This window comes from Puntigrus tetrazona, chromosome 5 (genome assembly GCF_018831695.1).
Source record: "Puntigrus tetrazona isolate hp1 chromosome 5, ASM1883169v1, whole genome shotgun sequence".
In the NCBI taxonomy this organism is placed as follows: domain Eukaryota; kingdom Metazoa; phylum Chordata; class Actinopteri; order Cypriniformes; family Cyprinidae; genus Puntigrus; species Puntigrus tetrazona.
In genome coordinates, this window is record NC_056703.1 from 25,787,903 (window position 1) to 25,812,960 (window position 25,058).

Genomic DNA, 25,058 nt, shown 5'->3' on the forward strand with positions numbered 1-25,058 from the left:
GTGGATCCACGTAGATCTCTCAGCGATTTTAACTGCAGTGGGTGTGGTCAGGATAACGGTGAATGGTCCTTCCCACCTTGGCGACGACCAGTTCTTTCTCTTGATAACTTTGATCAGGATGCTGTCGCCTGGTTTCACTCTTGAGGCCTGTGGGGACAGAGGTATATCTGGCAGATCATTTGCACTCACAACAGTTTTAAATTTCAACATTTTGTTCATCCATTCTGCTAGTGTATGCTGCTTTTGTGGTTTCTCACACACGTCATCACACAGCGGTAAACTGAACGGTCTGCCATACAATATTTCAAAAGGTGTTAGCCCTTTGTCAGTGGGCGTTATTCACATATACATTTTGACCAAAGTCAAACATTCAACCCGATTTCTGCCTGTCTGTTCCATTGTTTTCCTCAACCTGAGTTTAACTGTGCCATTAGTTCTCTCAACCAATCATGCTCTCTGCGGGTAATAAGAACAATGGTTTTTAAGCTCTATGCCTAAATTAATGGACATCTGAGTGACTACATCATTCACAAAATGTGGTCCATTATCACTGTACAATCTCTGAGGTACTCCATGTTCTGGAATGATTACCTTACACAAAGCTTTAGCCACCGTTAGTGCCTCAGCATGTTTACTTGGCACTATTTCAATCCATTTGGAGAATGGATCTACCAGCACCAAACAGTATTTGCACTGTTGGCAAGGTGTCAGTTCAATAAAATCCATATGGATAAACTGAAAAGGGTAGTCTGGCTTTGGAAATTGACCTCTCTTAGGTCTGCAGTTGCCCTGCAAGTTATGTTTACAGCAGATCAAACAAGATTTACAAACATTTTTTGAGTAGTTATTAAAGCCTGGTGCATAAAAGTACTGTTCTACCCTATGCACCATCCCTCCTGTTGACACATGTGCTTGCTCATGTGTCAAAATTGCTGTTGTTTTGTACAAACTTTGTGGAAGGCACAGTTTGCCTTCAAGTCTGTATGTGTCATCTGACAATTGTTAACCAACTTTTGTTAACCACATCTGCTTCTCAGATGCTGGTGCTTGTTTTTGCATGTCTGATATCACTGACACGTCTAATGTAGTTTCTAATGATGTTACTTTGTGTATTTCACATATATCTAACTTTCCTTGTGCAGCTTGCTTAGCTGCTTCGTCTGCCTTTGCATTGCCAAGTGAAACTGGGTCAGTACCCTTTGTGTGTGCGGCGCATTTACACACTGCAATTGTACGAGGGAGATGAATGGCTTTTAATAAATCTGTGAGAAGGGCGGCATGTTTTACGTTTTGACCACTAGCAGTTTTCATGCCCCTTCGCGCCCATTGTGCTGCAAAATGATGTAAAGTAGAAAATGCATATTGGCTATCTGTGTAGATTGTGACGTCTTTTTCTCACGATACTTGGCACGCTTTTATTAACACTATAACTTCGGCTGCCTGGGCTGAGTAATGTGAGGGGAGTTTCCCTGCAGTCACTATCTCTTTTTCTGACACAACAGCATAACCACATTGACTTTCACCTTGGCTATTTTTAGAGCATGAGCATGAACAGTGTCTCTCCCTTAGTTAATGGAACATCTTTCAAGTCAGACCTAGGTTTGTAATTCTGTTTTGTGCTGGTCAAGCAACAGTGTGGTGTACTGTCATCACAAGTTGGAAACAGAGAAGATGGGTTTAATGCTGTACATCTTTTGATAGTGAGATGTGGCTGTGACATTAAAATAGACATGACAGCTAAATGTCTTGCTGGTGATAGGAATGACATTTTTGTTTCAGTTAATAGTGCGTTGACTGAGTGTGGGACCAATAATGTGAGTTAATGCAACAACACTACTTCAGCTGAGGCCTGGACTGCTAGGGCTCCTGCACATACAGCTCTCATGCAAGGTGGGAGTGCACAAGCCACTGGATCCAGCCTCTTAGAGTAGTAAGCTACTGGTTTGTTCTTGCCCCCTGATTCCTGTGTCAGCACTGACGTCATAAATTTGTCTTTATAGTCTACTGTCTGATTAAATGGTTTGGAATAATCAGGTAAACTTAACACTGTGGATTGAATCAATCCCTCCTTTAGCTGTGTGAAAGCTTTCTGCCCCTCTGGGGTCCAGCTAATCTTATCCTTCATGGCGGTAGGAATGCCATAAATCATGTCTAGCAGGGGCTGTGTTAGGATGGCGTAGTCTGCAATCCATTGTCTGCAGTAGTTACACGAGCCTAGAAATTGCAACATCTGTTGCTTTGTCTCTGGTTTTGGTGCTAGCTGTATAGCCTCTTTTCTGCTATCAGTTAGGGCTCTACCTAGCGGGGTTATTTTGTGACCTAAAAATACTATTTCCTGTCTTGCCCATTGCAGTTTGGCCAAAGAAGCTTTGTTCCCGGTCGCTGCTGAAACACTTTTACAGCAGCTTCTTTGTTGTGTTCTTGTGTGTCTGAGGCAATCAATACCTCATCGACATAAAATAAAACCTGACTGTGGGTTGGAACTGCGAGGGGTGACAGACAGCTCGTTAGTTCTGATGAAAAGATTGTCGGGCTATCAACAAATCCCTGAGGAAGGCGGGTGTAAGTGTATTTTTTACATTTGTAGGTGAAACCAAACCACCCCTGTGAGTCTTTATGCACTGGTATGGAGAAAAATGCATTGCTCAAATCCACTACTGTAAACCATTTCATTTCAGTTTTAACTGATTCAACAATGTGTGGGCAAACAGCATTTCCTTTTCTGTATGTGTATACTGTGCTCAATGTCACATGCTGAGGGCCTAGCCTCGAAAATCTTTCTGAGTAGGCTGGGTCAGGCACTGGGTCTCGCTTGTAATACATAGTCACATGAGGGTCACTTTCAGTTTTAACTTCTATCTTTGTTTTGGTAACAAATCTAGTAGATTTTTGTTATACCTATGCTCAACCTGGCTATACCTTTGTTTAGGACTGTAAAAAATGGACTAACGAAACCGAGAAGTATTTACAAACCTGCTTCTCTCTCACCAATTGGACTGTCTTTGAAGCTGCTGCCACAGAAACGGTAACGTCATATATCAGTTTCTGTGAACAGAGAAGATGGGTTTAATGCTGTACATCTTTTGATAGTGAGATGTGGCTGTGACATTAAAATAGACATGACAGCTAAATGTCTTGCTGGTGATAGGAATGACATTTTTGTTTCAGTTAATAGTGCGTTGACTGAGTGTGGGACCAATAATGTGAGTTAATGAAACAACACTACTTCAGCTGAGGCCTGGACTGCTAGGGCTCCTGCACATACAGCTCTCATGCAAGGTGGGAGCGCACAAGCCACTGGATCCAGCCTCTTAGAGTAGTAAGCTTTAAGTTTCTGTGAGGACATATGCATTCCTACCAGAACTTATTTAATTTATAACAACGACAACCAGATTTAGCTGACCTTAAAATTGAACTAGAGATTAAGTGCTGCTCAAAAAATACCTTTAAATGTCGTTCTGTTGTTTTAATTTCCTTTATTTCAGAATTGTGAGTCTTTAAAACTCTTCTTAACGCTAAAGCATGCTTTGCTTAAGGGACCTTCGTCTTCCTTTTAAGTCATGTGACTCATCAGATCCTTTCTGTTTATCAAAAGCCAGTGAAACCTTTTCAGTTTATCTTTCAGTTACTCAACTTTGGCATTGGTCCATATTGTCCTCTTCGAAGGCAAGATTTGTTTTGTTTTTTATTTCAAAATAAGTGCTTAGTGCTCCCTCTGTTACTGTTATTGTTTGAACAAGGCTAAATGTTTTGCCTGTTTACATCTCTCTGCAAGCGCACGTGAGCCTGGCTTTACAAAAACTCACCGATCTGATCACAGAGACTGAGAAACAAGCCCGGGACTCTGTTTTGGTCATTCTCGAGGATTTTAATAGAGCCAGTCTGTCAGGTGAACTGCCAACATTCAGAAAGCATGTTTCCCGTCCTACCAAAAACAGTAACACACTGAGTCATTGCTAGCCAGCAATAGAGAATGCGTAACACTCTGTCCAACGAGCTGCTTTGGGAGTTTCTGATCACTGTTTGGTCCATCTCAAATCAACAACTGGCAGAAGACCTGAATGAGTTTTACTGCAGGTATGAAAAGAAACCATTCTCACATCCTGTAATCCCCCACACCTGCCCTTCAATTTAGCGAAGAGGACGTGTGACCAGTCAGCAGACGTTAAGGTGTTTGACTCAAGCACAATGGTACACACCCCAGCCAAAAGGTGCGCATTGGTGGTTCAGTGGTAGAATTCTCGCCTGCCGCGCGGGAGGCCCGGGTTCGATTCCCGGCCGTAGCAGGCAGAAGCAGTGGCGGATGAAAACGCAACCTGATTTAGCTGCTCTTAAAATTGAACTGGAAATTAAGTGCTGCTCATAAAATACCTACGGATGTCATTCTGTTGTTTTCATTTAGCATTGGTCAATATTACTTTCCTGAAAGAGACTGGTAGAATTCTCGCCTGCCGCGGGGGAGACCCGTGTGCGATTGCTGGGCAATGTGACATACTAGATAACTGTTAGACAATAATAAAGGATGCATACCACTCTGTCCAAAGAGCCGCCTTGGGAGTTTCTGATCACTGTTTGGTCCATCTCATACCGACCTCCAGGCAAAAGCTGAAACCAGCTATAGTCTTGCCTAGAACTGTAAACAAAGACAGACTAACGAAGCAGAGTGGGATTTACAAACCTGTTTCTCTCTCGCCGTTTGGACTGTCTTTGAAGCTGCTGCCACAGAAACGGTAACCTCATATATCAGTTTCTGATCACTGTTTGGTCCATCATATACCACCATCCAGGCAAGAGCTGAAATCAGCTATAGTCTTGCCTAGGACTGTAAACAAAGACAGACTAAGGAAGCAGAGTGGGATTCACAAACCTGTTTCTCTCCCACCGTTTGGACTGTCTTTGAAGCTGCTGCCACAGAAACGGTAACCTCATATATCAGTTTTTGATCACTGTTTGGTCCATCATATACCGCCATCCAGGCAAGAGCTGAGATCAGCTATAGTCTTGCCTAGGACTGTAAACAAAGACAGACTAACGAAGCAGAGTGGGATTCATAAACCTGTTTCTCTCCCAACGTTTGGACTGTCTTGGAAGCTGCTGCCACAGAAACGGTAACCTCATATATCAGTTTCTGATCACTGTTTGGTCCATTATATACCGCCATCCAGGCAAGAGCTGAAACCCGCTATAGTCTTGCCTAGGACTGTAAACAAAGACAGACTAACGAGGCAGAGCGGGATATACAAACATGTTTCTCTCTCGCCGTTTGGACTGTCTTTGAAGCTGCTGCCACAGAAACGGTAACCTCATACATCAGTTTTTGATCACTGTTTGGTCCATCATATACCGCCATCCAAGCAAGAGCTGAGATCAGCTATAGTCTTGCCTAGGACTGTAAACAAAGACAGACTAACGAAGCAGAGTGGGATTCACAAACCTGTTTCTCTCCCACCGTTTGGACTGTCTTGGAAGCTGCTGCCACAGAAACGGTAACCTCATATATCAGTTTCTGATCACTGTTTGGTCCATTATATACCGCCATCCAGGCAAGAGCTGAAACCCGCTATAGTCTTGCCTAAGACTGTAAACAGAGACAGACTAACGAGGCAGAGCGGGATATACAAACCTGTTTCTCTCTCGCCGTTTGGACTGTCTTTGAAGCTGCTGCCACAGAAACGGTAACCTCATATATCAGTTTCTGATCACTGATTGGTCCATTTCATACCGCCCTCCAGGCAAAAGCTGAAACCAGCTATAGTCTTGCCTAGGACTGTCAACAAAGACAGACTAACGAAGCAGAGTGGGATTCACAATCCTGTTTCTCTCCCACCGTTTGGACTGTCTTTGAAGCTGCTGCCACAGAAACGGTAACCTCATATATCAGTTTCTGTGAGGACATATGCGTTCCTACCAGGACTTATTTAACTTATAACAACGACAAACAATGGTTTACTGCTAAACTCAGTAAACAAAGAGGAATTATTCTGAAAAGCTTCGCACTCAGTTCTCTTCTAGTGGCACAGACTCTGTGTGGAAAGGTCTGAAAGACATGACCAATTACAAGACACCATCCCCCAGCATTGTGGCAAATCAACAACTGGCAGACGACCTGAACGAGTTTTACTGCAGGTATGAAAAGAAACCATTCTCACCTCCTGTAATCCCCCACACCTGCCCTCAGTCAGCAGACGTCCAGGTGTTTGACTCAAGCACAATGGCACACCCCAGCCAAGAGGCGGGCATTGGTGGTTCAGTGGTAGAATTCTCGCCTGCCGCGCGGGAGACCGGGTTCGATTCCCGGCCGTAGCAGGCAGAAGCAGTGGCGGGACGAAAACGCAACCTGATTTAGCTGCTCTTAAAATTGAACTGGAAATTAAGTGCTGCTCATAAAATACCTACGGATGTCATTCTGTTGTTTTAATTTAGCATTGGTCAATATTACTTTCCTGAAAGAGACTGGTAGAATTCTCGCCTGCCGCGGGGAGACCCGTGTGCGATTGCTGGGCAATGTGACATACTAGATCACTGTTAGACAATAATAAAGGATGCATACCACTCTGTCCAAAGAGCCGCCTTGGGAGTTTCTGATAACTGTTTGGTCCATCTCATACCGACCTCCAGGCAAAAGCTGAAACCAGCTATAGTCTTGCCTAGGACTGTAAACAAAGACAGACTAACGAAGCAGAGTGGGATTTACAAACCTGTTTCTCTCTCGCCGTTTGGACTGTCTTTGAAGCTGCTGCCACAGAAACGGTAACCTCATATATCAGTTTTTGATCACTGTTTGGTCCATCATATACCGCCATCCAGGCAAGAGCTGAGATCAGCTATAGTCTTGCCTAGGACTGTAAACAAAGACAGACTAACGAGGCAGAGCGGGATTTACAAACCTGTTTCTCTCTCGCCGTTTGGACTGTCTTTGAAGCTGCTGCCACAGAAACGGTAACCTCATATATCAGTTTCTGATCACTGTTTGGTCCATCATATACCGCCATCCAGGCAAGAGCTGAGATCAGCTATAGTCTTGCCTAGGACTGTAAACAAAGACAGACTAACGAAGCAGAGTGGGATTTACAAACCTGTTTCTCTCTCGCCGTTTGGACTGTCTTTGAAGCTGCTGCCACAGAAACGGTAACCTCATATATCAGTTTCTGATCACTGTTTGGTCCATCATATACCGCCATCCAGGCAAGAGCTGAAATCAGCTATAGTCTTGCCTAGGACTGTAAACAAAGACAGACTAACGAAGCAGAGTGGGATTTACAAACCTGTTTCTCTCTCGCCGTTTGGACTGTCTTTGAAGCTGCTGCCACAGAAACGGTAACCTCATATATCAGTTTTTGATCACTGTTTGGTCCATGATATACCGCCCTCCAGGCAAGAGCTGAGATCAGCTATAGTCTTGCCTAGGACTGTAAACAAAGACAGACTAACGAAGCAGAGTGGGATTCACAAACCTGTTTCTCTCCCACCGTTTGGACTGTCTTTGAAGCTGCTGCCACAGAAACGGTAACCTCATAAATCAGTTTCTGTGAGGACATATGCGTTCCTACCAGGACTTATTTAACTTATAACAACGACAAACAATGGTTCACTGCTAAACTCAGTAAACAAAGAGGAATTATTCTGAAAAGCTTCGCACTCAGTTCTCTTCTAGTGGCACAGACTCTGTGTGGAAAGGTCTGAAAGACAAGACCAATTACAAGACACCATCCCCCAGCATTGTGGCAAATCAACAACTGGCAGACGACCTGAAGAGTTTTACTGCAGGTATGAAAAGAAACCATTCTCACCTCCTGTAATCCCCCACACCTGCCCTCAGTCAGCAGACGTCCAGGTGTTTGACTCAAGCACAATGGCACACCCCAGCCAAGAGGCGGGCATTGGTGGTTCAGTGGTAGAATTCTCGCCTGCCGCGCGGGAGACCCGGGTTCGATTCCCGGCCGTAGCAGGCAGAAGCAGTGGCGATGAAAAACGCAACCTGATTTAGCTGCTCTTAAAATTGAACTGGAAATTAAGTGCTGCTCATAAAATACCTACGGATGTCATTCTGTTGTTTTAATTTAGCATTGGTCAATATTACTTTCCTGAAAGAGACTGGTAGAATTCTCGCCTGCCGCGGGGGAGACCCGTTTGCGATTGCTGGGCAATGTGACATACTACATCACTGTTAGACAATAATAAAGGATGCATACCACTCTGTCCAAAGAGCCGCCTTGGGAGTTTCTGATCACTGTTTGGTCCATCTCATACCGATCTCCAGGCAAAAGCTGAAACCAGCTATAGTCTTGCCTAGAACTGTAAACAAAGACAGACTAACGAAGCAGAGTGGGATTTACAAACCTGTTTCTCTCTCGCCGTTTGGACTGTCTTTGAAGCTGCTGCCACAGAAACGGTAACCTCATATATCAGTTTCTGATCACTGTTTGGTCCATCATATACCGCCATCCAGGCAAGAGCTGAAATCAGCTATAGTCTTGCCTAGGACTGTAAACAAAGACAGACTAACGAGGCAGAGCGGGATTTACAAACCTGTTTCTCTCTCGCCGTTTGGACTGTCTTTGAAGCTGCTGCCACAGAAACGGTAACCTCATATATCAGTTTCTGATCACTGATTGGTCCATTTCATACCGCCATCCAGGCAAGAGCTGAGATCAGCTATAGTCTTGCCTAGGACTGTAAACAAAGACAGACTAACGAAGCAGAGTGGGATTTACAAACCTGTTTCTCTCTCGCCGTTTGGACTGTCTTTGAAGCTGCTGCCACAGAAACGGTAACCTCATATATCAGTTTCTGATCACTGTTTGGTCCATCATATACCGCCATCCAGGCAAGAGCTGAAATCAGCTATAGTCTTGCCTAGGACTGTAAACAAAGACAGACTAACGAAGCAGAGTGGGATTTACAAACCTGTTTCTTTCTCGCCGTTTGGACTGTCTTTGAAGCTGCTGCCACAGAAACGGTAACCTCATATATCAGTTTTTGATCACTGTTTGGTCCATCATATACCGCCATCCAAGCAAGAGCTGAGATCAGCTATAGTCTTGCCTAGGACTGTAAACAAAGACAGACTAACGAGGCAGAGCGGGATTTACAAACCTGTTTCTCTCTGGCCGTTTGGACTGTCTTTGAAGCTGCTGCCACAGAAACGGTAACCTCATATATCAGTTTCTGATCACTGATTGGGCCATTTCATACCGCTCTCCAAGCAAAAGCTTAAACCAGCTATAGTCTTGCCTAGGACTGTCAACAAAGACAGACTAACGAAGCAGAGTGGGATTTACAAACCTGTTTCTCTCTCGCCGTTTGGACTGTCTTTGAAGCTGCTGCCACAGAAACGGTAACCTCATATATCAGTTTCTGATCACTGTTTGGTCCATCATATACCGCCATCCAGGCAAGAGCTGAAATCAGCTATAGTCTTGCCTAGGACTGTAAACAAAGACAGACTAACGAAGCAGAGTGGGATTTACAAACCTGTTTCTTTCTCGCCGTTTGGACTGTCTTTGAAGCTGCTGCCACAGAAACGGTAACCTCATATATCAGTTTTTGATCACTGTTTGGTCCATCATATACCGCCATCCAGGCAAGAGCTGAGATCAGCTATAGTCTTGCCTAGGACTGTAAACAAAGACAGACTAACGAGGCAGAGCGGGATTTACAAACCTGTTTCTCTCTGGCCGTTTGGACTGTCTTTGAAGCTGCTGCCACAGAAACGGTAACCTCATATATCAGTTTCTGATCACTGATTGGTCCATTTCATACCGCCCTCCAGGCAAAAGCTGAAACCAGCTATAGTCTTGCCTAGGACTGTCAACAAAGACAGACTAACGAAGCAGAGTGGGATTCACAATCCTGTTTCTCTCCCACCGTTTGGACTGTCTTTGAAGCTGCTGCCACAGAAACGGTAACCTCATAAATCAGTTTCTGTGAGGACATATGCGTTCCTACCAGGACTTATTTAACTTATAACAACGACAAACAATGGTTCACTGCTAAACTCAGTAAACAAAGAGGAATTATTCTGAAAAGCTTCGCACTCAGTTCTCTTCTAGTGGCACAGACTCTGTGTGGAAAGGTCTGAAAGACAAGACCAATTACAAGACACCATCCCCCAGCATTGTGGCAAATCAACAACTGGCAGACGACCTGAAGAGTTTTACTGCAGGTATGAAAAGAAACCATTCTCACCTCCTGTGTAATCCCCCACACCTGCCCTCAGTCAGCAGACGTCCAGGTGTTTGACTCAAGCACAATGGCACACCCCAGCCAAGAGGCGGGCATTGGTGGTTCAGTGGTAGAATTCTCGCCTGCCGCGCGGGAGACCCGGGTTCGATTCCCGGCCGTAGCAGGCAGAAGCAGTGGCGGATGAAAACGCAACCTGATTTAGCTGCTCTTAAAATTGAACTGGAAATTAAGTGCTGCTCATAAAATACCTACGGATGTCATTCTGTTGTTTTAATTTAGCATTGGTCAATATTACTTTCCTGAAAGAGACTGGTAGAATTCTCGCCTGCCGCGGGGGAGACCCGTGTGCGATTGCTGGGCAATGTGACATACTACATCACTGTTAGACAATAATAAAGGATGCATACCACTCTGTCCAAAGAGCCGCCTTGGGAGTTTCTGATCACTGTTTGGTCCATCTCATACCGACCTCCAGGCAAAAGCTGAAACCAGCTATAGTCTTGCCTAGAACTGTAAACAAAGACAGACTAACGAAGCAGAGTGGGATTTACAAACCTGTTTCTCTCTCGCCGTTTGGACTGTCTTTGAAGCTGCTGCCACAGAAACGGTAACCTCATATATCAGTTTCTGATCACTGTTTGGTCCATCATATACCGCCATCCAGGCAAGAGCTGAAATCAGCTATAGTCTTGCCTAGGACTGTAAACAAAGACAGACTAAGGAAGCAGAGTGGGATTCACAAACCTGTTTCTCTCCCACCGTTTGGACTGTCTTTGAAGCTGCTGCCACAGAAACGGTAACCTCATATATCAGTTTTTGATCACTGTTTGGTCCATCATATACCGCCATCCAGGCAAGAGCTGAGATCAGCTATAGTCTTGCCTAGGACTGTAAACAAAGACAGACTAACGAAGCAGAGTGGGATTCACAAACCTGTTTCTCTCCCACCGTTTGGACTGTCTTGGAAGCTGCTGCCACAGAAACGGTAACCTCATATATCAGTTTCTGATCACTGTTTGGTCCATTATATACCGCCATCCAGGCAAGAGCTGAGATCAGCTATAGTCTTGCCTAGGACTGTAAACAAAGACAGACTAACGAGGCAGAGCGGGATATACAAACCTGTTTCTCTCTCGCCGTTTGGACTGTCTTTGAAGCTGCTGCCACAGAAACGGTAACCTCATATATCAGTTTCTGATCACTGATTGGTCCATTTCATACCGCTCTCCAAGCAAAAAAAGCTTAAACCAGCTATAGTCTTGCCTAGGACTGTCAACAAAGACAGACTAACGAAGCAGAGTGGGATTCACAATCCTGTTTCTCTCCCACCGTTTGGACTGTCTTTGAAGCTGCTGCCACAGAAACGGTAACCTCATAAATCAGTTTCTGTGAGGACATATGCGTTCCTACCAGGACTTATTTAACTTATAACAACGACAAACAATGGTTTACTGCTAAACTCAGTAAACAAAGAGGAATTATTCTGAAAAGCTTCGCACTCAGTTCTCTTCTAGTGGCACAGACTCTGTGTGGAAAGGTCTGAAAGACAAGACCAATTACAAGACACCATCCCCCAGCATTGTGGCAAATCAACAACTGGCAGACGACCTGAACGAGTTTTACTGCAGGTATGAAAAGAAACCATTCTCACCTCCTTTTAATCCCCCACACCTGCCCTCAGTCAGCAGACGTCCAGGTGTTTGACTCAAGCACAATGGCACACCCCAGCCAAGAGGCGGGCATTGGTGGTTCAGTGGTAGAATTCTCGCCTGCCGCGCGGGAGACCCGGGTTCGATTCCCGGCCGTAGCAGGCAGAAGCAGTGGCGGATGAAAACGCAACCTGATTTAGCTGCTCTTAAAATTGAACTGGAAATTAAGTCTGCTCATAAAATACCTACGGATGTCATTCTGTTGTTTTAATTTAGCATTGGTCAATATTACTTTCCTGAAAGAGACTGGTAGAATTCTCGCCTGCGCGGGGAGACCCGTGTGCGATTGCTGGGCAATGTGACATACTACATCACTGTTAGACAATAATAAAGGATGCATACCACTCTGTCCAAAGAGCCGCCTTGGGAGTTTCTGATCACTGTTTGGTCCATCTCATACCGATCTCCAGGCAAAAGCTGAAACCAGCTATAGTCTTGCCTAGAACTGTAAACAAAGACAGACTAACGAAGCAGAGTGGGATTTACAAACCTGTTTCTCTCTCGCCGTTTGGACTGTCTTTGAAGCTGCTGCCACAGAAACGGTAACCTCATATATCAGTTTCTGATCACTGTTTGGTCCATCATATACCGCCATCCAGGCAAGAGCTGAAATCAGCTATAGTCTTGCCTAGGACTGTAAACAAAGACAGACTAAGGAAGCAGAGTGGGATTCACAAACCTGTTTCTCTCCCACCGTTTGGACTGTCTTTGAAGCTGCTGCCACAGAAACGGTAACCTCATATATCAGTTTTTGATCACTGTTTGGTCCATCATATACCGCCATCCAGGCAAGAGCTGAGATCAGCTATAGTCTTGCCTAGGACTGTAAACAAAGACAGACTAACGAAGCAGAGTGGGATTCACAAACCTGTTTCTCTCCCACCGTTTGGACTGTCTTGGAAGCTGCTGCCACAGAAACGGTAACCTCATATATCAGTTTCTGATCACTGTTTGGTCCATTATATACCGCCATCCAGGCAAGAGCTGAAACCCGCTATAGTCTTGCCTAGGACTGTAAACAAAGACAGACTAACGAGGCAGAGCGGGATATACAAACCTGTTTCTCTCTCGCCGTTTGGACTGTCTTTGAAGCTGCTGCCACAGAAACGGTAACCTCATATATCAGTTTCTGATCACTGTTTGGTCCATTATATACCGCCATCCAGGCAAGAGCTGAAACCCGCTATAGTCTTGCCTAGGACTGTAAACAAAGACAGACTAACGAGGCAGAGCGGGATATACAAACCTGTTTCTCTCTCGCCGTTTGGACTGTCTTTGAAGCTGCTGCCACAGAAACGGTAACCTCATATATCAGTTTCTGATCACTGATTGGTCCATTTCATACCGCCCTCCAGGCAAAAGCTGAAACCAGCTATAGTCTTGCCTAGGACTGTCAACAAAGACAGACTAACGAAGCAGAGTGGGATTCACAATCCTGTTTCTCTCCCACCGCGTTTGGACTGTCTTTGAAGCTGCTGCCAAAACGGTAACCTCATATATCAGTTTCTGTGAGGACATATGCGTTCCTACCAGGACTTATTTAACTTATAACAACGACAAACAATGGTTTACTGCTAAACTCAGTAAACAAAGAGGAATTATTCTGAAAAGCTTCGCACTCAGTTCTCTTCTAGTGGCACAGACTCTGTGTGGAAAGGTCTGAAAGACATGACCAATTACAAGACACCATCCCCCAGCATTGTGGCAAATCAACAACTGGCAGACGACCTGAACGAGTTTTACTGCAGGTATGAAAAGAAACCATTCTCACCTCCTGTAATCCCCCACACCTGCCCTCAGTCAGCAGACGTCCAGGTGTTTGACTCAAGCACAATGGCACACCCCAGCCAAGAGGCGGGCATTGGTGGTTCAGTGGTAGAATTCTCGCCTGCGCGCGGGAGACCCGGGTTCGATTCCCGGCCGTAGCAGGCAGAAGCAGTGGCGGATGAAAACGCAACCTGATTTAGCTGCTCTTAAAATTGAACTGGAAATTAAGTGCTGCTCATAAAATACCTACGGATGTCATTCTGTTGTTTTAATTTAGCATTGGTCAATATTACTTTCCTGAAAGAGACTGGTAGAATTCTCGCCTGCCGCGGGGGAGACCTGTGTGCGATTGCTGGGCAATGTGACATACTACATTACTGTTAGACAATAATAAAGGATGCATACCACTCTGTCCAAAGAGCCGCCTTGGGAGTTTCTGATCACTGTTTGGTCCATCTCATACCGACCTCCAGGCAAAAGCTGAAACCAGCTATAGTCTTGCCTAGGACTGTAAACAAAGACAGACTAACGAAGCAGAGTGGGATTTACAAACCTGTTTTCTCTCGCCGTTTGGACTGTCTTTGAAGCTGCTGCCACAGAAACGGTAACCTCATATATCAGTTTTTGATCACTGTTTGGTCCATCATATACCGCCATCCAGGCAAGAGCTGAGATCAGCTATAGTCTTGCCTAGGACTGTAAACAAAGACAGACTAACGAAGCAGAGTGGGATTTTACAAACCTGTTTCTCTCTCGCCGTTTGGACTGTCTTTGAAGCTGCTGCCACAGAAACGGTAACCTCATATATCAGTTTCTGATCACTGATTGGTCCATTTCATACCGCCATCCAGGCAAGAGCTGAGATCAGCTATAGTCTTGCCTAGGACTGTAAACAAAGACAGACTAACGAAGCAGAGTGGGATTTACAAACCTGTTTCTCTCTCGCCGTTTGGACTGTCTTTGAAGCTGCTGCCACAGAAACGGTAACCTCATATATCAGTTTCTGATCACTGTTTGGTCCATCATATATACCGCCATCCAGGCAAGAGCTGAAATCAGCTATAGTCTTGCCTAGGACTGTAAACAAAGACAGACTAACGAAGCAGAGTGGGATTTACAAACCTGTTTCTCTCTCGCCGTTTGGACTGTCTTTGAAGCTGCTGCCACAGAAACGGTAACCTCATATATCAGTTTCTGATCACTGTTTGGTCCATCATATACCGCCATCCAGGCAAGAGCTGAAATCAGCTATAGTCTTGCCTAGGACTGTAAACAAAGACAGACTAACGAAGCAGAGTGGGATTCACAATCCTGTTTTCTCTCCCACCGTTTGGACTGTCTTTGAAGCTGCTGCCACAGAAACGGTAACCTCATATATCAGTTTCTGTGAGGGATATGCGTTCCTACCAGGACTTATTTAACTTATAACAACGACAAACAATGGTTTACTGCTAAACTCAGTAAACAAAGAGGAATTATTCTGAAAAGCTTCGCACTCAGTTCTCTTCTAGTGGCACAGACTCTGTGTGGAAAGGTCTGAAAGACATGACCAATTACAAGACACCATCCCCCAGCATTGTGGCAAATCAACAACTGGCAGACGACCTGAAGAGTTTTACTGCAGGTATGAAAAGAAACCATTCTCACCTCCTGTAATCCCCCACACCTGCCCTCAGTCAGCAGACGTCCAGGTGTTTGACTCAAGCACAATGGCACACCCCAGCCAAGAGGCGGGCATTGGTGGTTCAGTGGTAGAATTCTCGCCTGCCGCGCGGGAGACCCGGGTTCGATTCCCGGCCGTAGCAGGCAGAAGCAGTGGCGGATGAAAACGCAACCTGATTTAGCTGCTCTTAAAATTGAACTGGAAATTAAGTGCTGCTCATAAAATACCTACGGATGTCATTCTGTTGTTTTAATTTAGCATTGGTCAATATTACTTTCCTGAAAGAGACTGGTAGAATTCTCGCCTGCCGCGGGGGAGACCCGTTTGCGATTGCTGGGCAATGTGACATACTACATCACTGTTAGACAATAATAAAGGATGCATACCACTCTGTCCAAAGAGCCGCCTTGGGAGTTTCTGATCACTGTTTGGTCCATCTCATACCGATCTCCAGGCAAAAGCTGAAACCAGCTATAGTCTTGCCTAGAACTGTAAACAAAGACAGACTAACGAAGCAGAGTGGGATTTACAAACCTGTTTCTCTCTCGCCGTTTGGACTGTCTTTGAAGCTGCTGCCACAGAAACGGTAACCTCATATATCAGTTTCTGATCACTGTTTGGTCCATCATATACCGCCATCCAGGCAAGAGCTGAAATCAGCTATAGTCTTGCCTAGGACTGTAAACAAAGACAGACTAAGGAAGCAGAGTGGGATTCACAAACCTGTTTTCTCTCGCCGTTTGGACTGTCTTTGAAGCTGCTGCCACAGAAACGGTAACCTCATATATCAGTTTCTGATCACTGTTTGGTCCATCATATACCGCCATCCAGGCAAGAGCTGAGATCAGCTATAGTCTTGCCTAGGACTGTAAACAAAGACAGACTAACGAAGCAGAGTGGGATTTACAAACCTGTTTCTCTCTCGCCGTTTGGACTGTCTTTGAAGCTGCTGCCACAGAAACGGTAACCTCATATATCAGTTTCTGATCACTGTTTGGTCCATCATATACCGCCATCCAGGCAAGAGCTGAAATCAGCTATAGTCTTGCCTAGGACTGTAAACAAAGACAGACTAACGAAGCAGAGTGGGATTTACAAACCTGTTTCTTTCTCGCCGTTTGGACTGTCTTTGAAGCTGCTGCCACAGAAACGGTAACCTCATATATCAGTTTTTGATCACTGTTTGGTCCATCATATACCGCCATCCAGGCAAGAGCTGAGATCAGCTATAGTCTGCCTAGGACTGTAAACAAAGACAGACTAACGAGGCAGAGCGGGATTTACAAACCTGTTTCTCTCTCGCCGTTTGGACTGTCTTTGAAGCTGCTGCCACAGAAACGGTAACCTCATATATCAGTTTCTGATCACTGATTGGTCCATTTCATACCCGCCTCCAGGCAAAAGCTGAAACCAGCTATAGTCTTGCCTAGGACTGTCAACAAAGACAGACTAACGAAGCAGAGTGGGATTTACAAACCTGTTTCTCTCTCGCCGTTTGGACTGTCTTTGAAGCTGCTGCCACAGAAACGGTAACCTCATATATCAGTTTCTGATCACTGTTTGGTCCATCATATACCGCCATCCAGGCAAGAGCTGAAATCAGCTATAGTCTTGCCTAGGACTGTAAACAAAGACAGACTAACGAAGCAGAGTGGGATTTACAAACCTGTTTCTTTCTCGCCGTTTGGACTGTCTTTGAAGCTGCTGCCACAGAAACGGTAACCTCATATATCAGTTTTTGATCACTGTTTGGTCCATCATATACCGCCATCCAAGCAAGAGCTGAGATCAGCTATAGTCTTGCCTAGGACTGTAAACAAAGACAGACTAACGAGGCAGAGCGGGATTTACAAACCTGTTTCTCTCTGGCCGTTTGGACTGTCTTTGAAGCTGCTGCCACAGAAACGGTAACCTCATATATCAGTTTCTGATCACTGATTGGGCCATTTCATACCGCTCTCCAAGCAAAAGCTTAAACCAGCTATAGTCTTGCCTAGGACTGTCAACAAAGACAGACTAACGAAGCAGAGTGGGATTCACAATCCTGTTTCTCTCCCACCGTTTGGACTGTCTTTGAAGCTGCTGCCACAGAAACGGTAACCTCATAAATCAGTTTCTGTGAGGACATATGCGTTCCTACCAGGACTTATTTAACTTATAACAACGACAAACAATGGTTCACTGCTAAACTCAGTAAACAAAGAGGAATTATTCTGAAAAGCTTCGCACTCAGTTCTCTTCTAGTGGCACAGACTCTGTGTGGAAAGGTCTGAAAGACATGACCAATTACAAGACACCATCCCCCAGCATTGTGGCAAATCAACAACTGGCAGACGACCTGAAGAGTTTTACTGCAGGTATGAAAAGAAACCATTCTCACCTCCTGTAATCCCCCACACCTGCCCTCAGTCAGCAGACGTCCAGGTGTTTGACTCAAGCACAATGGCACACCCCAGCCAAGAGGCGGGCATTGGTGGTTCAGTGGTAGAATTCTCGCCTGCCGCGCGGGAGACCCGGGTTCGATTCCCGGCCGTAGCAGGCAGAAGCAGTGGCGGACGAAAACGCAACCTGATTTAGCTGCTCTTAAAATTGAACTGGAAATTAAGTGCTGCTCATAAAATACCTACGGATGTCATTCTGTTGTTTTAATTTAGCATTGGTCAATATTACTTTCCTGAAAGAGACTGGTAGAATTCGCCTGCCGCTGGGGAGACCCGTGTGTGCGATTGCTGGGCAAATTGACATACTACATCACTGTTAGACAATAATAAAGGATGCATACCACTCTGTCCAAAGAGCCGCCTTGGGAGTTTCTGATCACTGTTTGGTCCATCTCATACCGACCTCCAGGCAAAAGCTGAAACCAGCTATAGTCTTGCCTAGGACTGTAAACAAAGACAGACTAACGAAGCAGAGTGGGATTTACAAACCTGTTTCTCTCTCGCCGTTTGGACTGTCTTTGAAGCTGCTGCCACAGAAACGGTAACCTCATATATCAGTTTCTGATCACTGTTTGGTCCATCATATACCGCCATCCAGGCAAGAGCTGAAATCAGCTATAGTCTTGCCTAGGACTGTAAACAAAGACAGACTAACGAAGCAGAGTGGGATTTACAAACCTGTTTCTCTCTCGCCGTTTGGACTGTCTTTGAAGCTGCTGCCACAGAAACGGTAACCTCATATATCAGTTTCTGATCACTGTTTGGTCCATGATATACGCCCTCCAGGCAAGAGCTGAGATCAGCTATAGTCTTGCCTAGGACTGTAAACAAAGACAGACTAACGAAGCAGAGTGGGATTCACAAACCTGTTTCTCTCCCACCGTTTGGACTGTCTTTGAAGCTGCTGCCACAGAAACGGTAACCTCATATATCAGTTTCTGTGAGGACATATGCGTTCCTACCAGGACTTATTTAACTTATAACAACGACAAACAATGGTTTCACTGCTAAACTCAGTAAACAAAGAGGAATTATTCTGAAAAGCTTCGCACTCAGTTCTCTTCTAGTGGCACAGACTCTGTGTGGAAAGGTCTGAAAGACAAGACCAATTACAAGACACCATCCCCCAGCATTGTGGCAAATCAACAACTGGCAGACGACCTGAAGAGTTTTACTGCAGGTATGAAAAGAAACCATTCTCACCTCCTGTAATCCCCCACACCTGCCCTCAGTCAGCAGACGTCCAGGTGTTTGACTCAAGCACAATGGCACACCCCAGCCAAGAGGCGGGCATTGGTGGTTCAGTGGTAGAATTCTCGCCTGCCGCGCGGGAGACCCAGGGTTCGATTCCGGCCGTAGCAGGCAGAAGCAGTGGCGGACGAAAACGCAACCTGATTTAGCTGCTCTTAAAATTGAACTGGAAATTAAGTGCTGCTCATAAAATACCTACGGATGTCATTCTGTTGTTTTAATTTAGCATTGGTCAATATTACTTTCCTGAAAGAGACTGGTAGAATTCTCGCCTGCCGCGGGGGAGACCCGTTTGCGATTGCTGGGCAATGTGACATACTACATCACTGTTAGACAATAATAAAGGATGCATACCACTCTGTCCAAAGAGCCGCCTTGGGAGTTTCTGATCACTGTTTGGTCCATCTCATACCGATCTCCAGGCAAAAGCTGAAACCAGCTATAGTCTTGCCTAGAACTGTAAACAAAGACAGACTAACGAAGCAGAGTGGGATTTACAAACCTGTTTCTCTCTCGCCGTTTGGACTGTCTTTGAAGCTGCTGCCACAGAAACGGTAACCTCATATATCAGTTTCTGATCACTGTTTGGTCCATCATATACGCCATCCAGGCAAGAGCTGAAATCAGCTATAGTCTTGCCTAGGACTGTAAACAAAGACAGACTAACGAGGCAGAGCGGGATTTACAAACCTGTTTCTCTCTCGCCGTTTGGACTGTCTTTGAAGCTGCTGCCACAGAAGCGGTAACCTCATATATCAGTTTCTGATCACTGATTGGTCCATTTCATACCGCCATCCAGGCAAGAGCTGAGATCAGCTATAGTCTTGCCTAGGACTGTAAACAAAGACAGACTAACGAAGCAGAGTGGGATTTACAAACATGTTTCTCTCTCGCCGTTTGGACTGTCTTTGAAGCTGCTGCCACAGAAACGGTAACCTCATATATCAGTTTTTGATCACTGTTTGGTCCATCATATATCGCCATCCAGGCAAGAGCTGAAATCAGCTATAGTCTTGCCTAGGACTGTAAACAAAGACAGACTAACTAACGAAGCAGAGGGGATTTACAAACCTGTTTTCTCTCTCGCCGTTTGGACTGTCTTTGAAGCTGCTGCCACAGAAGCGGTAACCCTCATATCAGTTTTTGATCACTGTTTGGTCCATCATATACCGCCATCCAGGCAAGAGCTGAGATCAGCTATAGTCTTGCCTAGGACTGTAAACAAAGACAGACTAACGAGGCAGAGCGGGATTTACAAACCTTTTTCTTTCTCGCCGTTTGGACTGTCTTTGAAGCTGCTGCCACAGAAACGGTAACCTCATATATCAGTTTCTGATCACTGATTGGTCCATTTCATACCGCCCTCCAGGCTAAAGCTGAAACCAGCTATAGTCTTGCCTAGGACTGTCAACAAAGACAGACTAACGAGGCAGAGCGGGATTTACAAACCTTTTTCTTTCTCGCCGTTTGGACTGTCTTTGAAGCTGCTGCCACAGAAACGGTAACCTCATATATCAGTTTCTGATCACTGTTTCAGTCCATCATATACCGCCATCCAGGGCAAGAGCTGAAATCAGCTATAGTCTTGCCTAGGACTGTAAACAAAGACAGACTAACGAAGCAGAGTGGGATTTACAAACCTGTTTCTCTCTCGCCGTTTGGACTGTCTTTGAAGCTGCTGCCACAGAAAGCGGTAACCTCATATATCAGTTTTTGATCACTGTTTGGTCCATCATATACCGCCATCCAGGCAAGAGCTGAGATCAGCTATAGTCTTGCCTAGGACTGTAAACAAAGACAGACTAACGAGGCAGAGCGGGATTTACAAACCTGTTTCTCTCTGGCCGTTTGGACTGTCTTTGAAGCTGCTGCCACAGAAGCGGTAACCTCATATATCAGTTTCTGATCACTGTTTGGTCCATTATATACCGCCATCCAGGCAAGAGCTGAAACCCGCTATAGTCTTGCCTAGGACTGTAAACAAAGACAGACTAACGAGGCAGAGCGGGATTTACAAACCTGTTTCTCTCTCGCCGTTTGGACTGTCTTTGAAGCTGCTGCCACAGAAACGGTAACCTCATATATCAGTTTTTGATCACTGTTTGGTCCATGATATACCGCCCTCCAGGCAAGAGCTGAAACCAGCTATAGTCTTGCCTAGGACTGTCAACAAAGACAGACTAACGAAGCAGAGTGGGATTCACAAACCTGTTTCTCTCCCACCGTTTGGACTGTCTTGGAAGCTGCTGCCACAGAAACGGTAACCTCATAAATCAGTTTCTGTGAGGACATATGCGTTCCTACCAGGACTTATTTAACTTATAACAACGACAAACAATGGTTCACTGCTAAACTCAGTAAACAAAGAGGAATTATTCTGAAAAGCTTCGCACTCAGTTCTCTTCTAGTGGCACAGACTCTGTGTGGAAAGGTCTGAAAGACAAGACCAATTACAAGACACCATCCCCCAGCATTGTGGCAAATCAACAACTGGCAGACGACCTGAAGAGTTTTACTGCAGGTATATGAAAAGAAACCATTCTCACCTCCTGTAATCCCCACACACCTGCCCCTCAGTCAGCAGACGTCCAGGTGTTTGACTCAAGCACAATGGCACACCCCAGCCAAGAGGCGGGCATTGGTGGTTCAGTGGTAGAATTCTCGCCTGCCGCGCGGGAGACCCGGGTTCGATTCCCGGCCGTAGCAGGCAGAAGCAGTGGCGGACGAAAACGCAACCTGATTTAGCTGCTCTTAAAATTGAACTGGAAATTAAGTGCTGCTCATAAAATACCTACGGATGTCATTCTGTTGTTTTAATTTAGCATTGGTCAATATTACTTTCCTGAAAGAGACTGGTAGAATTCTCGCCTGCCGCGGGGGAGACCCGTTTGCGATTGCTGGGCAATGTGACATACTACATCACTGTTAGACAATAATAAAGGATGCATACCACTCTGTCCAAAGAGCCGCCTTGGGAGTTTCTGATCACTGTTTGGTCCATCTCATACCGATCTCCAGGCAAAAGCTGAAACCAGCTATAGTCTTGCCTAGAACTGTAAACAAAGACAGACTAACGAAGCAGAGTGGGATTTACAAACCTGTTTCTCTCTCGCCGTTTGGACTGTCTTTGAAGCTGCTGCCACAGAAACGGTAACCTCATATATCAGTTTCTGATCACTGTTTGGTCCATCATATACCGCCATCCAGGCAAGAGCTGAAATCAGCTATAGTCTTGCCTAGGACTGTAAACAAAGACAGACTAACGAAGCAGAGTGGGATTTACAAACCTGTTTCTCTCTCGCCGTTTGGACTGTCTTTGAAGCTGCTGCCACAGAAACGGTAACCTCATATATCAGTTTCTGATCACTGTTTGGTCCATCATATACCGCCATCCAGGCAAGAGCTGAGATCAGCTATAGTCTTGCCTAGGACTGTAAACAAAGACAGACTAACGAAGCAGAGTGGGATTTACAAACCTGTTTCTCTCTCGCCGTTTGGACTGTCTTTGAAGCTGCTGCCACAGAAACGGTAACCTCATATATCAGTTTCTGATCACTGTTTGGTCCATCCATCATATACCGCCATCCAGGCAAGAGCTGAAATCAGCTATAGTCTTGCCTAGGACTGTAAACAAAGACAGACTAACGAAGCAGAGTGGGATTTACAAACCTGTTTCTCTCTCGCCGTTTGGACTGTCTTTGAAGCTGCTGCCACAGAAACGGTAACCTCATATATCAGTTTTTGATCACTGTTTGGTCCATCATATACCGCCATCCAGGCAAGAGCAGAATCAGCTATAGTCTTGCCTAGGACTGTAAACAAAGACAGACTAACGAGGCAGAGCGGGATTTACAAACCTGTTTCTCTCTGGCCGTTTGGACTGTCTTTGAAGCTGCTGCCACAGAAACGGTAACCTCATATATCAGTTTCTGATCACTGATTGGTCCATTTCATACCGCCCTCCAGGCAAAAGCTGAAACCAGCTATAGTCTTGCCTAGGACTGTCAACAAAGACAGACTAACGAAGCAGAGTGGGATTCACAATCCTGTTTCTCTCCCACCGTTTGGACTGTCTTTGAAGCTGCTGCCACAGAAAGCGGTAACCTCATATATCAGTTTCTGTGAGGACATATGCGTTCCTACCAGGACTTATTTAACTTATAACAACGACAAACAATGGTTTACTGCTAAACTCAGTAAACAAGAGGAATTATTCTGAAAAGCTTCGCACTCAGTTCTCTTCTAGTGGCACAGACTCTGTGTGGAAAGGTCTGAAAGACATGACCAATTACAAGACACCATCCCCAGCATTGTGGCAAATCAACAACTGGCAGACGACCTGAAGAGTTTTACTGCAGGTATGAAAAGAAACCATTCTCACCTCCTGTAATCCCCCCACACCTGCCCTCAGTCAGCAGACGTCCAGGTGTTTGACTCAAGCACAATGGCACACCCCAGCCAAGAGGCGGGCATTGGTGGTTCAGTGGTAGAATTCTCGCCTGCGCGCGGGAGACCGGGTTCGATTCGGCCGTAGCAGCAGCAGAAGCAGTGGCGGCGGATGAAACGCAACCTGATTTAGCTGCTCTTAAAATTGAACTGGAAATTAAGTGCTGCTCATAAAAAATACCTACGGATGTCATTCTGTTGTTTTAATTTAGCATTGGTCAATATTACTTTCCTGAAAGAGACTGGTAGAATTCTCGCCTGCGCTGGGAGAGACCCGTGTGCGATTGCTGGGCAATGTGACATACTAGATCACTGTTAGACAATAATAAAGGATGCATACCACTCTGTCCAAAGAGCCGCCTTGGGAGTTTCTGATAACTGTTTGGTCCATCTCATACCGACCTCCAGGCAAAAGCTGAAACCAGCTATAGTCTTGCCTAGGACTGTAAACAAAGACAGACTAACGAAGCAGAGTGGGATTTACAAACCTGTTTCTCTCTCGCCGTTTGGACTGTCTTTGAAGCTGCTGCCACAGAAACGGTAACCTCATATATCAGTTTTTGATCACTGTTTGGTCCATCATATACCGCCATCCAGGCAAGAGCTGAGATCAGCTATAGTCTTGCCTAGGACTGTAAACAAAGACAGACTAACGAAGCAGAGTGGGATTTACAAACCTGTTTCTCTCCCACCGTTTGGACTGTCTTTGAAGCTGCTGCCACAGAAGCGGTAACCTCATATATCAGTTTCTGATCACTGTTTGGTCCATCATATACCGCCATCCAGGCAAGAGCTGAGATCAGCTATAGTCTTGCCTAGGACTGTAAACAAAGACAGACTAACGAAGCAGAGTGGGATTTACAAACCTGTTTTCTCTCTCGCCGTTTGGACTGTCTTTGAAGCTGCTGCCACAGAAACGGTAACCTCATATATCAGTTTCTGATCACTGTTTGGTCCATTATATACCGCCATCCAGGCAAGAGCTGAAATCAGCTATAGTCTTGCCTAGGACTGTAAACAAAGACAGACTAACGAAGCAGAGTGGGATTTACAAACCTGTTTCTCTCTCGCCCGTTTGGACTGTCTTTGAAGCTGCTGCCACAGAAAGCGGTAACCTCATATATCAGTTTTTGATCACTGTTTGGTCCATGATATACCGCCCTCCAGGCAAGAGCTGAGATCAGCTATAGTCTTGCCTAGGACTGTAAACAAAGACAGACTAACAAAGCAGAGTGGGATTCACAAACCTGTTTCTCTCCCACCGTTTGGACTGTCTTGGAAGCTGCTGCCACAGAAACGGTAACCTCATAAATCAGTTTCTGTGAGGACATATGCGTTCCTACCAGGACTTATTTAACTTATAACAACGACAAACAATGGTTCACTGCTAAACTCAGTAAACAAAGAGGAATTATTCTGAAAAGCTTCGCACTCAGTTCTCTTCTAGTGGCACAGACTCTGTGTGGAAAGGTCTGAAAGACAAGACCAATTACAAGACACCATCCCCCAGCATTGTGGCAAATCAACAACTGGCAGACGACCTGAAGAGTTTTACTGCAGGTATGAAAAGAAACCATTCTCACCTCCTGTAATCCC

The 25,058-nt window shown here is 45.3% G+C and overlaps 7 non-coding genes across 7 annotated transcripts; all 7 read left to right on the forward strand.

Moving 5' to 3' along the window:
• Positions 1–4,215: 4,215 nt before the first annotated feature.
• trnag-gcc lies at positions 4,216–4,286 on the forward strand. Its single transcript has one exon. It is a non-coding gene; the product is annotated as a tRNA-Gly (tRNA).
• A 3,591-nt stretch (positions 4,287–7,877) lies between these two features.
• trnag-gcc lies at positions 7,878–7,948 on the forward strand. Its single transcript has one exon. It is a non-coding gene; the product is annotated as a tRNA-Gly (tRNA).
• A 2,329-nt stretch (positions 7,949–10,277) lies between these two features.
• trnag-gcc lies at positions 10,278–10,348 on the forward strand. Its single transcript has one exon. It is a non-coding gene; the product is annotated as a tRNA-Gly (tRNA).
• A 1,576-nt stretch (positions 10,349–11,924) lies between these two features.
• Positions 11,925–11,995, forward strand: trnag-gcc. Its single transcript has one exon. It is a non-coding gene; the product is annotated as a tRNA-Gly (tRNA).
• A 3,400-nt stretch (positions 11,996–15,395) lies between these two features.
• Positions 15,396–15,466, forward strand: trnag-gcc. The gene has a single exon. It is a non-coding gene; the product is annotated as a tRNA-Gly (tRNA).
• Positions 15,467–17,791: 2,325 nt separating this feature from the next.
• On the forward strand, positions 17,792–17,862 carry trnag-gcc. The gene has a single exon. It is a non-coding gene; the product is annotated as a tRNA-Gly (tRNA).
• A 3,789-nt stretch (positions 17,863–21,651) lies between these two features.
• On the forward strand, positions 21,652–21,722 carry trnag-gcc. The gene has a single exon. It is a non-coding gene; the product is annotated as a tRNA-Gly (tRNA).
• Positions 21,723–25,058: the final 3,336 nt, after the last annotated feature.